Here is a 14,506-nt window from a genome sequence, read left to right on the forward strand (position 1 = left end):
GTGGTGAGAGCAGACGTTATGAAGAGTGCGACCGGTGAATATGGCATGTTTTAAAGCCAGTTTAATATTCTGTTACTCTTAAGCTTATTTTATTTTATTTTTTTTATTCAGTTGCGCAGTTGTTAGTATTTTGCAACTGCCCATGTGAGCGTGGGATAAGCGGGGCTGGTATTATTAGATTACCACTGCACAGTGGAATATCGGTTACGCGAATCTTTGCTTACACTTGTAACAAACATTAAGGCTAGCTATCCGGCCCTGCTGTTTAGAGCGTTGCAGTATGTTGCGTTGCAGTCTGCATATCAGCAGTTATTAGAAACACGCCACGTCACCGTAATTACCAGTTGAACTCTGCCGCTGTTGTAGGAAGCAGCGTAGTAGCCAAGTTAAATACTTACCTGAATGACCCGAAGCCTTGGAAGTGGAGCTTGAACTTTAAAACCAGTGTGAGAAGATTGCCTCTCGTGAATTGCAGAGTTGTTGATTCATGTCGGTGGATCGGTGATCAGCGGAACAAATGGCACCCGTGCAGACAGCGAGGTTCTTTTTGCTGGACAAGTTGAGGATGATTTTACAGTTCTCTTCCTGCCGGATTATTTGGCTGAGCTGACAATGTTGAGGCTTTCGATGTCGTTGAAATGGAAACTGATGGGTTACCCAGTATTTTGGGCCTAAAAGAGCAGGTCGTCTCTTGAGAAGCCATGGTTGATCAAACTCTCCGGAGACCGCTGTTCCAATGGGGAGATGCGGCACTGAATGCGGGAACTTCGAAGTGAGGCAGGAGAGACGGCGGGACATATTCATCGTTGTAACTTGATAATCGTAAACAATATGCGTGTCCTAAAGCATGTTGGATGGCAACTGAACGAGAGCGATAGTTGTCACATCGGCATCTTCGAACTCAAACATGTGTAAGTACCAATCTTTTATACAGTATAAGGACGTGATTGGATAGATGTTAAGGTAATACGTAAGTGACTAAGTAATTAAGTCTTCCTGGCAGAACTTTATGCTAAAGCTTTCATTTCATCAACTACCTCATCATCATCCTGTAAAAGGACAGCTCCCACCCCTACCTTGCTAGCATCTACATGCATTTTAAACGATCTATCCCACTGAGGAGCGGCAAGGACTGGAGCACTAGTAAGCAGCGCTTAAACATTCTCAAAGACATTTTGACAGTTTGAACTCCAAACAAACGTACGTGACGTTTTCAACAGATGGGGCAACATTTCCTGAAAAGTTCCTACAAAAATTCCGATAGTACCGCACCATCCCTAGGAAATGCATCAACTTCCGCTTTGTACAGGATGGAGGATACTTATTGATTGCCTCAATTTTTGCATTCACCAGTCGAATAACGATCATGACCAACGACCTTACTTAAATAAGCCACCGTGGCCCGAGCGAATTCACACTTCGCTAGGTTCCCGGTGAGTCGAGTGTCTTTCAAGCGATTGAACAAAGACTGAATTCGGAATAAATGTTCCTCCCATGAATCACTATACACAACTAAATCGTCCAAGTAAACCGCACACCCCTCAAGCCCAGCTCTCAACGTTATATAAATATGCACCATCTGGAGTAATAAAAGCAGCGATTTCACAAGTACGCTCAGTCAATGGGACCTGCCAATATCATTTTAACAAGTCAAACTTGCTAAGATATTTCGCTGTACCACCCGATCGACGCAATCCTCTATACGTGGAAGTGGAAAAGAGTCTGGTTTAGTGATTGCATTTAGTTTTCTATAATCTGTACAGAATGTAAATGTCCCATCCTTTTTATTTACTAACAAAAATGTCCCGTCCTTTTTATTACTAACAAACAGGGAGAAGACCAACTTGAGAGTGACAGAACGGCTAGATTATTATCAAGCAAATACTTGACCTCTGACTTCACCTGTTATCTTTTTTCCCACGGTACTCTATAAAAGCGCTGACATATCGGAGGGGAATCACCCATAGCAATGTCATGTTGTTGTAGAAACACCAGAAAACAAGGACAAATATTGCCTAATTAACTCAGCCAATTCACAACGCTATTCAGTAAGAAGATGTTCAAGGAACGTTGGCAAATTTCTCAAAGTTTCCGAATTACTTAACCGAGGACACATAATGCAGTCTTCAGGTTCCAGGACCTCCTCATAATCCGTCAAAGGCAACTCGTCCTGTGATAAGCCCTGATCCATGGACAAAGCAACTGATTCTGTTTTATGAGGCGATACCCGTTCCTCCCACACATAATAAGATTTAAGCAAATTCACATGACATAACTGGATTTTAGTCCTTCTCTCTGGCATACTGATGACATAGTTTTTTATCAGCTTCCCATTGTATGATGACGTATGGACCAGCAAATCTAGCTACAGGCAACAAGGCCAGTACCTTATCGCCAACACAAAAAGACCGATGTTCCGTCCTACGATCATAAAAACATTTAATTTTTGATTGTGCTTGTTCCAGGTTCACCTTTGCCACTTTAACCACTTCAAAAAATCGTCTTTCAAAACCATCAACATACTCAGTCAACTTTTTGGGCTGTTAAGTAGGTACCCAGGCATCTCCCAATATAGCTAACGGCCCACGAACGGTATGCCCAAAAACGAGTTAATTCGGGCTGAACCCAGTACTCTCCTGAGTCACTTCTCTTGCCGCTAACATAAGCCAAGGTAAGCCCTCTTCCCAGTCTCGATCCAATTCCGTACAATAAGCACGTAATAAGGACTTAAGTGACTGGTGAAAGCGTTCTAACTCACCCTGACTTTGAGGATGATATGCAGTGGATATATTATGCTTAATATTAAGTTGACGCAAAACTTCCTCAAACACACCAAAAGTGAAATTAGTACCCCGATCTGACGGTATAATTTTAGGTATTCTGAAAACCGACATAAATTGAGACAATGCTTTGATCACGGATTTTGCTGTGATTGACCGTAACGCAAAGGCAGCAGCACACCACGTAACCTGACACATAATGGTCAGCAAATATTCACTACCAGATTTGGAACGGGGTAAGAGTCCAACACAGTCCATGATTAGGTGGTTAAACGGTCCACACACAGCAGGAATTGGCCGGGGATTTTGATTAGGCTTGCCTGACAACTGACATGTATGACGCGTTCGTATATATTTAGACACATTACGTTTTAGGCGAGGCCAAAAGAAATTATGCATTACGCGTGTTATGAATGATCCACTGGAGGCGAGCTGGTGAGGACCCAAACGCAAACTTTAATACCAATAATAAATCAACACAAAACAAAGGCAGGGCAAGGCCTGAAACAAGAACAAGGGCCGGAACATACAAGACTACAAAACATTCACATATAACATTCAATCCAAGACAAAGACACAGGGCAAACATGAGGGCTTAAATACGCAGGCTGCGTTCCAAACCGCATACTTCCCTACTATTTAGTATGGGAAAAAGAGTAGGCGAGCGAAAAAGTATGTATGAATCCAAAAGAGTAGGCGAGAATTACCTGGATGACGTACTAATTATCGCGAGATTCGGACTTAAGTGCGTTCCAATATGCCTACTCTCCTACTATATAGTAGGCGAAAACAGTACGTGAAGGAAGCAGTACGTTCGAAACATCAGTATTCATAAAGGGGAGGCGAGAAGTTCCCGGATGGCTTACTGCTTCCGGCCAGATTTTTGAGTGCTCAACCGATGGATACTCTTCTATCCCAGGAGGCCACGCGAGAGGATACGTCATAAAAAAGAAGAAGAAGGATAGGTCATACTCGAACATGACGCAAATGATGACGGACGAGAGTGTTTTCAAATGTGAGTATTAGATATTACAAATCGAATGATCGCATGTGTTGAACAGTAAACTGTTGAATTGTTGAAGGTGTAAAGACGCTATATAGTATGGTAAATTTGTGATTTTGCTGTAAATCACATTTTATTAAGTTAGCTAACAGAGGAGCTCCAGTAAGGACACATACGTCTCCAAAGTGGATTTGCATACATTTTAAACCGTATGCATCTCTAATACAATTACTAAATGTCTATTTAATATCTGGTAAGAAAATCTAATATAAGAATTGCATATTTCTACGTCTAATAGATATGAAATAGACTTCTGAGTTATGTATGTGTACTATTGTTTAAGATAATTCACTGTTGTCAACACTGTTTTCATTAGACGAATGTTTAATAAATTTACATAAAGTAACTAAACATAAGTAATCTATTTCATTTGTCCATAAGTACTGTTGAAAAATTGTGGAACATTTATGATCAACATGTAAATGTAGTATTGAGCTTATAAATCACAGAGGTAACATAAATCTTCTCTGGATGTTACAGGGACAGATGAGCACACGCATCTGCTTATCCGGTGGAGAGTGGCTCATGAAGCCCTCTTCACCGGGAAGCGGAATGCTGCCATCAAAGGCTTTGAGTGAGTATACAGAAATAATTAAAAATCTATTTAATTGTTTATTTGTAGTATATCTCAACAGAGATATTACAGCACTTTTTTGATCCTTGATTTCTCTGCATTTGCTGCAGATCTTTTGTGGTGGAGCAGGACCTACAAGGCAGGGTGACGGCGGCATTTGTAAAAAAAAAAATGGGAAAACCTTAAACAAAAATACAAAGTAAGATAATTTTGTTACTTCTAATACAGAAATAAAATAATTAAATATTGTGATGTTAAAATGACTGCTTTTGTATCATGCTTGTGCATTTTTGCAGGATCTGAAATGTCCGCAGACAGGGGTGAGCACTGAGGATGGAGGGGCCACAGCAGCGTCCTGGAAGTGGTACACTGCCATGGATGAGCCAATCGGGGGCAGACCATCCATCACTCCTCCTGCCCTCGTTGCCTCATGTGGGCCGGATGTTGCTGTGGCCTCTTCATCCTCTTCATCCTCTTCATCCTCAGTGAGGCCAGAGCCAGCAAGAGCCAGGAAAAGGGTGAAAGATCTGGAGGACCTGATCCAGGAGATGGAGGAGAGAGAAGAGAAGAGAGAGAGGAAAGCAACTGAGAGGGAGGAGAGACTGTGGAGAGGAATGGAGGAGAAGGAGGACAGAAGAGAACGGGAGAGACGAGAGAAAGACGAAAGGCAAGAAAGAGAAGTAAGAGAAAGAGAAGAGAGATGGCACCGGGAGGCAATTGAGAGAGAGGAAAGGAGAGATAAAGAAACAAAAGAAAGGGATGAAAAATTCCTTTCTGTCCTTGAAATCCTTGCAAAAAAATAAATTCATTAACAAAAAACATCTTATGATCATTTACACAATTGGGTTAAAATGAATTAAATGATATATATATATATACATACACACACAGTACTGTGCAACAACAACAAATGGTGGCCTAAGATTTTTGTACAATACTATGTATATAAAACAAACAATTTCTAGGCATTCACAGTAGCCTACATTATAGACTTCTAGGAATTTATTGATACTTTAAGATTGTGATAAAATTCATAAATTAAATATTTATGAAGTGATGAATAATTAGTGAATGTGTGGTGTAATGTAAAAAACAACAACTTTAAAACAACTGTTTTATAGGAGTGTATTATATGATTTCTAAATGCACACAGAGCTCATGCAGGGATTGTCAAGGCAGGTCATGGAGGGTTCAGTTCTTGCACACCTGTCTGTAATTTTCAAGTAGTCAGTTACTAATTGGTTTAAATTGATTCAGGTGTGTATAATTAGGGTTGGACAATAGCCCTCCATGACCTAAGCTGAACTTGAGACTGTTTACACAAACTACCTTAAGTTTTGCATTAACTATGGTTAGTGAACCCAAGCAAAAAAAGGGTTAATGAACCCAAGCAAATAATTCAGTCATTATTTACTCCCCTTCATGTTGTTTGATCCCTCTGTTTTTTTTTTCCTGAACACAAAAGGTGATTTTGGTCAGGTTTGTACTGTTGGTTTAATACAATACCACTCAATAGACTTTCAGAAGCTTCAAAAGCATAATCAAAATGCCAGGAAGCTTCTGAAAGTTGGGCTCCATTGACTGATATTGTATGAAACCAGCAGAACAAACTTGACAAAAATTCCCTTTTGTATTTAAACAACAAAAAAACAGAGGGATCTAGCTTTACAGAGAGCCAGTACAGAACCCTGTGCAGGCTCGTTTCAACAGCAAGCACTCCCGTGCCCGCAACATCGTGGAGAGAGTGTTTGGGATGCTGAAGACACGCTGGCGCTGTATCTTCTTCAAGGCCTTGGAGGTGAGCCCTGCCTTCGTGCCTGAGGTTGTTGCGTGCTGCGCTGTGCTTCACAATCTCGCTCTAGCCAGACAGAGAGCCAGCAAGCAGGCTCTCTGTACGGGGTGATGAGGCAGATGGGGGCACTCAGGCAAGGATAGCCTCCATCCCCGAGGATGCACTTGCCTGCAGGTGGATAAAGGCCGCCAGCATACACTGGACTGTTCCTCAGCACCCTGGCATCGTGCACAGACCCAGGATACCCCACAAACACATCAAGGAATTTCCCCCGGTGATCAGAGATGGCCTGGAGTTGGATGGAGTGAAACAGCTTCCTGTTGAAGTAGCAGTGGGAGTTATTTGCTGGAGGTTTGATACGGATATGACAGCCGTCTATTGCACCTACTGCTCTGCTGAAAGCTGGTGACCCAGACAGCTGTGCAAATCCTGCTCCCACTGCCTCCAGGTCATCTCCGGTCGGAAAGCAGATCACCCTCCTCAAAATTCCCATGATGCCCTTGCTCACTCTGTGCACAATGTTATACACAGAGGTCTTTGGGATATCGAAGGCCTGCGACACCACCCTGTAGGATGCTGCATGGGCCAGCCAGTGCAGGAACACAAGGACCTCAATCTCCCGTTCCCATCCATGCTCCGATCCCAGTCTGACTGCAGCAATCAGGGACCTGATGGACGGCAGAGACAGGCGAAGGTGCTTTACATGAAAGCACATAAATAATGGCTGTATTTATATGTTGAGGTGAACTAACCCTTTCACCCACCAAATAGAAATTGTAGTAAATGTATGCATTTTGTATTATAGTTCTACCTTGATGAAATAAACAGCTTTGAGCGTTTATGTCTGAGACCATTTAAAAAAAAAAGCTTTACAAAAATCAATCACATTTATGCATTTGCCAGATGTTTTTATCCAAAGTGACTAAATGCATTTATTACAGGGAGAATGACCCTGGACAAACCTGGAGTAAAGAGCCTTGCTGATCGACCAGCAATCTTCTGCTAACCAGTTCAGTGGTTTAGCCCACTACACTACAAAGGTAGTAAAGCTCTAACTAATATTTGCATGTAATTGTAAACCTATAAAATTACATTTGGCAAGAAACGGAATGCTGACAAAATGAATTGTAAAACATTTTAATTTTCTTAAATGTTTTAAAGGTAGTCGTGCTCATGGAGAGCAGGCACAGGGATGTTTGGAGCAGACACCGCAGCAGCCAGATTGTCCCGTGCATGTTCTCCCACTCTTGCTTCAAGGTTGTGGGGATTAGGGAGGCCGTCATCAAGGTCTTCCTCATCCTCTGGCTCAACGATGTCCCCGTTGGCTAGAGCGAGATTGTGAAGCACAGCGCAGCACGCAACAACCTCAGGCACGAAGGCAGGGCTCACCTCCAAGGCCTTGAAGAAGATACAGCGCCAGCGTGTCTTCAGCATCCCAAACGCTCTCTCCACGATGTTGCGGGCACGGGAGTGCTTGCTGTTGAAACGAGCCTGCACAGGGTTCTGTACTGGCTCTCTGTACGGGGTGATGAGGCAGATGGGGGCACTCAGGCAAGGATAGCCTCCATCCCCGAGGATGCACTTGCCTGCAGGTGGATAAAGGCCGCCAGCATACACTGGACTGTTCCTCAGCACCCTGGCATCGTGCACAGACCCAGGATACCCCACAAACACATCAAGGAATTTCCCCCGGTGATCAGAGATGGCCTGGAGTTGGATGGAGTGAAACAGCTTCCTGTTGAAGTAGCAGTGGGAGTTATTTGCTGGAGGTTTGATACGGATATGACAGCCGTCTATTGCACCAACTGCTCTGCTGAAAGCTGGTGACCCAGACAGCTGTGCAAATCCTGCTCCCACTGCCTCCAGGTCATCTCCGGTCGGAAAGCAGATCACCCTCCTCAAAATTCCCATGATGGCCTTGCTCACTCTGTGCACAATGTTATACACAGAGGTCTTTGGGATATCGAAGGCCTGCGACACCACCCTGTAGGATGCTGCATGGGCCAGCCAGTGCAGGAACACAAGGACCTCAATCTCCCGTTCCCATCCATGCTCCGATCCCAGTCTGACTGCAGCAATCAGGGACCTGATGGACGGCAGAGACAGGCGAAGGTGGGCACGGTGGTCAGCTGCTTCATCAAAATAAAGCCGCAGAATGGGAACAGCTCTGTTGAGATGGCAGTATGATGTGGGGTTCACCGCCTGTCAATACATCATAGTTTGTTAGAACAAAAAGCTTAAATAAAGCAATGTTTCATGTGGTATTGACTTGTATATGTATTTATTTATTGTGATGATATGATATCTTTTATTCATTCATTTACTTACTTATTTTTATTCATGTTTCATATTAAATATTTATTCATGTTTCAATAAAATATTCATTTCATGAATTCTTGCATTAATCATTGCTTGAATGAAATTGTATGTATTCACATCAGCTGCATTTGTCTAGTGTGTATTCATACATCTATGTCATATGACAATACAACAGTTTGCTTGTTTTACCAAAATATATAATTTTAATTAAGAAAATGTTATATAATTAAGTGCTGGTCAGCATTTGTCATTATTGTGCATAAGTGTTGGGGTGGGCTAGTAATGCAATTCATTCTGGGGTAATCTTATTTTTTTTAAGTAGTAATACTTGCTTTGTTTGAGTGTAAAATCATCAGTCTTCTCCAAAGGCGAGATCTCCGAGCAGCAGCCCGACGTCTCCTTTGTGCACACATTCGTCTAACTATTGCAGACATGCCAACCATTTCAAACGCTGATGAAAAACTGTTCTAGTTAGGTTGTACTGATGCAGTGAGATGTCGGTGGTGCACCTGTTGCTCATTACTTTTAAATTGTTGCGCTTGTGATAACGTCATAGGTCAAATGATAACGTCAACATGGCGGATGATGTCCGGATCGCATTCATACTCAACGAGATTTGGCTATTAAGTACCTACTCTTTTAGTGCTCGTTAAGTAAGTACTCAATGAAATTAAGTACCTACTCATTGAGTATGCGGTTTGGAACGCAGCCGCAGACTAATTACAAGACAAGGACCACCTGTGAACAATGATCAGACAATTAACAAATGACAAGACACATGGCAGGATCACATGACGAACCAGGAATCACATGACAGACAAGAACAAGACACACAAAACCCAAACCGTGACAACGCGATTATAAGTCTTCTTCACTCCAAGATGTCCAGATAAGTCATCATGAGTGAGTTTTAATACCATCTAACAAAACGGCATTGGAATTACTACTTGAACAACAGATTCTTTCAGGAAAGCTTTAGCCTTTCGGTGTCCATTTTCTTATCAGAATTCCCTCACGAACAAAATACCCCTGTGCGGCACTATTGTCAGTTATTACCTGTGAAAATAGAACATTCAGAGTGAAATCTGCCTTTTGTTCCTTAATCAACTTACCCTGAGACACAGAGAGAATAGTATGTGAATAGAATAGTATGCCACGAGATGCCTTCCTCCGCCAAAGACGGTTCTACACTTTTTGTAGTGGCAACTGCTTGACTGGCAGCACGCGTAACCACACATGCTGAAAAAAACATCAGGTAAACTCTGCACACTCTCATCAACATCCTCAGTAGAAACAGGTTTAGATGAACAATCAAAGGTAAGGGTAAAAGGTAAAGGTAAGTCATCACTCCAAACCCACCCCCTGCCAGATTGTTCCCCAGAATCACTGAAATTCCTTCCACTGGTAGAGCTGGTCTCACCCCCAATTCGACTTCACCTTGAATTAAATTAGAGAACAAAACAACCTTATGTAAAGGTACAGACATCTTTGTCAGACCTACTTTACAAATCAACAGTGAATCACCAGTAAAAGTTTCGTTTGAGAAAGGCAATACCGATCCAAAAATAAACTAATTAGAAGCGCCAGTGTCTCACAAAATTTTCACCGGAATTTTCTCACCCTGCAGAAGAGATACAAAACCATCAGAAACAAAAGGTGAAAAATTTGAATTTGAATGAACTGTTTTGTTAATTTCTTCAACATCTGACGTGAAGCAAGAGGGACCCAAGACATCAGTCATGGGTACTACAGCAGCCAATGCCGAAGGCTTGTTAGTGATTTTGATCTTTTGCTTTAAGTACAGGGCAATCTTTTTTTCCAGTGACCATGACCAGGACAATAGTTACAAATTAAGGCCAAATCGAATTTACCAGCCAATTTCGTATTCGCATAACGCGAGGTTGTTGACATTTTTGCAGTGTGTTCATTTTACAAGCGGCCAACAGCAAAGCAGGATTTATGTATCAACTCATATTCATCGACTAAAACCGCTGCTTCAGCCGGCGTAGACACCTACCGCTCCAAAATATAAATAGCCGTTTGATTTGGCAGTGTGTTCTTAAACTATCAGTCCAGCTCAAAGCAGAACAAGCTCTCTTCGCCTTACCAGTCAAAACACATTGCAACATCAAGGTGCGTTCCATTTCGGGCCATTTTTGTTTGTCCACAAGGCGTTCAAATCGCACAAAAAAAGTGTCTACATCTTCCTCATCAAACAAAGGCATCAACCGCAAATTTGCCGCCACATTAAAATTAGAAGAAAGCGGAGTACTCTCTACCACTTCATGTAAATCACCGTCACTCAACATTCTTACCTTACCTTCTCTCATAAGGTCAAGATGCTGTTGTTGCAGGTCTAATTTTCTTTTTTCTAAAACCTGCTGTGAAAACACTGTCTCCTGTTCTAATTTTCGTTTCTCCATTTCCAACTTGAACTCCATTTTACGCTGTTCCATTTGGAGAAGAATATGTAACCCCAGTAATGATACCCGCTATGTTAAAGCTGGGGCCTGGGTAAGTATTCGTTTCACTCTTATGATTACCTATAATAATCACATGTATTATCCATTCCCTTCAGCAGCAATAAAGACTATTGAATCCAATACTGGTCTTATGAGTCTTTTTATATATTTAAATAACCCAATGAATTGAGTAAGGAAATGTGACAAGTAATCAAATGTGAAAATAAACTCTTTTGAAATGAAATAAAATGTCAAATTAAATCCTTATAAATAGTTTACAATTATTTGAAATAAACCAAACACTTATCTTCACAAGTATTAAACACCCTGAAACATATTAATGTACAACTCAATAACACAGTCTTTCAATTGGTATTAAACCCAATGAAATACTCAGTAATTTAAATCAAAACTCACTTAATTGGGCCCACATTCACGCTCTCATTCACACACACACCCTACATTGCAGGCCTGAAGTTTTCCAGAACGCGATGTGTCCTGCGATACGATGATGTCGGCTTCAGCTCGCAAGACTGGATGTTTCGCTCTCTTTTTTTATCGTGGATTATCGTGTGAAAATCCTATTATTCAGCCTCTACACTCTACAATCTTTTTTCTTTCCCGACCCATTTTTCTGGGGGTTTTTTCACTCTTCGCCACGCCCCTCCTTTACGTCCATTGCGTGATACGTGAGTACATAAATAAGACATTTAACATTAAATAATATTATGTATATATATATATATATATATATATATATATAACTATATACATACATATGAAAACACTGTAAAGGCACAGAATAAATAAAATACACACATTATGATGTAAATAAACATATTACTTTCAAACAGTAATTTAGTGTCTTTAGACTCACTGGGCTACACCCTCCCCCTTCTAAATGTTTGAGGTCCTCATCAAACTTTTGGGACTTTACAAGTCTTTAATTCTTTTTCTCTCAGCTACTCTACTGCATTTACAGCAAGTAGCAGGAGGGTGGCACCAAATAGTGTTACAATTACTTCTCCTACCCTCTGAAACAAAACTGCAGTGCACTGGCATACCATGGGTAATGGTATATATTGGGCGGTTTGTAGATTTACCCAACTCATCATAACTGAGTTTTACTACTGGCTTTATTTCTTTTTTAGACCTAATTTCTCGAGCGGGCTCCAAACCATTTGGATTCTCTTCACAGTCAGGTTCTTCAGGAAAAGGTAAGTTATTCCCTTCTACCACTGGAGTGTTAGGTCTTTCAACTTCTTGCGTTGTTTCATCATCCTGTCTTTCCCTTTCCAGAGTATCACTCATCCTCTTTGGCTCAGAATCTAATAAATTGTCTTACTTTTCCCTCACTGTTGTCACAGCTCTGGATGGTTCACTCACTACAGGGACAGACACTCCTTTTTTCTGTAGAACTGATCTCAGATTCTGGGATTCTGGTTGGCTATGAAGTTCTTCCATGGTTTCTAGAGGTATGTATAAATCAACATCCTCGCAATCTGAAGATAACTCATCCTCTGCATAACTTCCTTCCACAGGTACATCAGCTGTTCCTGCTTCATGAAGAGGAGTTTGTCGAAGAGTCTGGGACCTCGTCACTGGTGTCTGGGGTACTTTCTTTTCCTCTGTTTCTTTTGGCATTCTCACCAGGTATCCGATAGGCAGAAGATGATTTCTATGCAATGTCTTGACAGTTCCCTTACCTTTCTCAGTGTTTACACGGTAGAGAGGTAAGTTCTGCATCTTACTGACAACCACATACGGTAAGGAGCTCCATTTGTTTCCCAGTTTGTTCTTTCCTGCGACTCCTAGATTTCTCATTAGAACTCGATCTCCTTCAAGTATTTGATCTCGAACTGGCATCATGTAATCTTTTGTTTTTCTGGTGGCTCTTGTCTGCAGCATCTGAAGCTACTTGGTAGGCCCTTTTTAGGTCTGTTCTTAGCTTAGATACATATTGCTGGTAATTTTCTGCTTCGCCTTCAGATGAGACAGAGAAACAGAGATCAATTTGGGAGTCTTGCTTCTCGTCCAAACATGAGGACATAGGGGGAATATCCAATTGCGTCATTTCTTGTACAATTATAAGCATGTACTAGTTGACTGACATGCTGACTCCACTTTTGCTTCTGAGACTTGTCAAGAGTCCCAAGTATCGACAGCAAAGTTCTGTTGAATCGTTCTGGCTGCGGATCCCCCTGAAGATGATATAGAGTCGTTCTTGACTTTTGAATCCCCAACATCTTCAGCAATTCATGGATTAACTTGCTTTCGAAGTCGCGTCCCTGATCCGAATGTATACGTGCAGGTAATCCGTAATGAACAAAATACCTTTCACATAACACTTTGGCAACCGTCATGGCTTTTTGGTCTTTCGTCGGAAAGGCTTGAGCGTACCTAGTGTAGTGATCAGTAACTAGAAGGATGTTGAACACTCCTTTTGAATCAGGCTCCAAGGACAAGAAATCAATACAAACAAGATCCATGGGACCATTGCTGGTGATCTGCTTCAACGGTGCGGCTCTTTGGGGCTGTGTCTTACGAAGAATACACTTTCCGCAGTTCTTCACATACTGGTCAATTTCATTTGACATCTTTGGCCAATAGAATCAATATTTTATTAAAGCAGTGGTCTTATCTACTCCTAGATGTCCAGTTTCATTATGCAGGGACTGTAAGACCATTGACCGATACTTCTGCGGTAAAACAAGCTGAAGACACTCTTCATGTTGTTGTCTCTGTACCACCCGGAATAATAGTCCTCTCCTTACTACAAATTTGGATCCTTCTTTCTGTAGAAGGTGTACTTCAGGATCTTTGTCCCTGGATAATGAAAAAAACTGCCCTTTTTGCACAGCATGTCTCACTGGAGAAATAGCAGGGTCTTCTTCGTGAGCTTTTATTAAAGGTGCAATGTGTACAAAATTTGAGTATCTATTAACTGAAATGCAATATGACATCCATAACTATGTTGTCAGTGGTGTATAAAGAACTTACTTAATAAACCGTAATGTTTTTATTACCTTAGAATGAGACATTTATATCTACATAACCGCGGGAATCCCCTTCTATGAAGGTCGACATATTGTGACGTCATGTTTCTACCGTAGCCGACAGCGAACAAACAGCGCTACAGAGCGCGTTTCGTCACTACCTTGAAAGAGAAGCAGCAGAAAGCTAGAAGCTAGCCATAAACACCGTGAGTAGTGACTTTTCCCTTGTCAGTGGTGTAAAATATGTAGTTGGATTGTTTCATGTAACTTAGTTCTTCTCCCTCGCTGTGTTATGGCTTTGCTATGTGGGGATAAATGTGCTGCACGTTCGTGAGACAGCTGATTAGTACTCTTTTCATTGACCGTAAAACAGTAACGTTACAGGAATCACCAACCCGTCGATCTTGGAAGCATTTTAAGTCGATCGCGAAGAGTTTTCAAAATCAGAGAAAGAAAGCCTATTGTGTGTAGTAAATGGTGTCTAGGGGATGCGGAGGCGCGCGCGCTGTACAATCATGCC

General features: G+C 41.6%; 1 long non-coding RNA gene across 1 annotated transcript; it reads left to right on the forward strand.

The window, feature by feature from the left end:
- The first annotated feature begins 3,619 nt into the window (after window positions 1–3,619).
- LOC143751719 (uncharacterized) lies at window positions 3,620–4,809 on the forward strand. The gene is made up of 4 exons (XR_013207289.1): window positions 3,620–3,795; window positions 4,324–4,417; window positions 4,528–4,616; window positions 4,714–4,809. It is a non-coding gene; the product is annotated as an uncharacterized LOC143751719 (long non-coding RNA).
- The last annotated feature ends 9,697 nt before the right edge of the window (window positions 4,810–14,506 follow it).

Source organism: Siphateles boraxobius, unplaced genomic scaffold, assembly GCF_051911475.1.
Source record: "Siphateles boraxobius isolate OS27281-9 unplaced genomic scaffold, OSU_SipBor_1 26, whole genome shotgun sequence".
Lineage (NCBI taxonomy): Eukaryota > Metazoa > Chordata > Actinopteri > Cypriniformes > Leuciscidae > Siphateles > Siphateles boraxobius.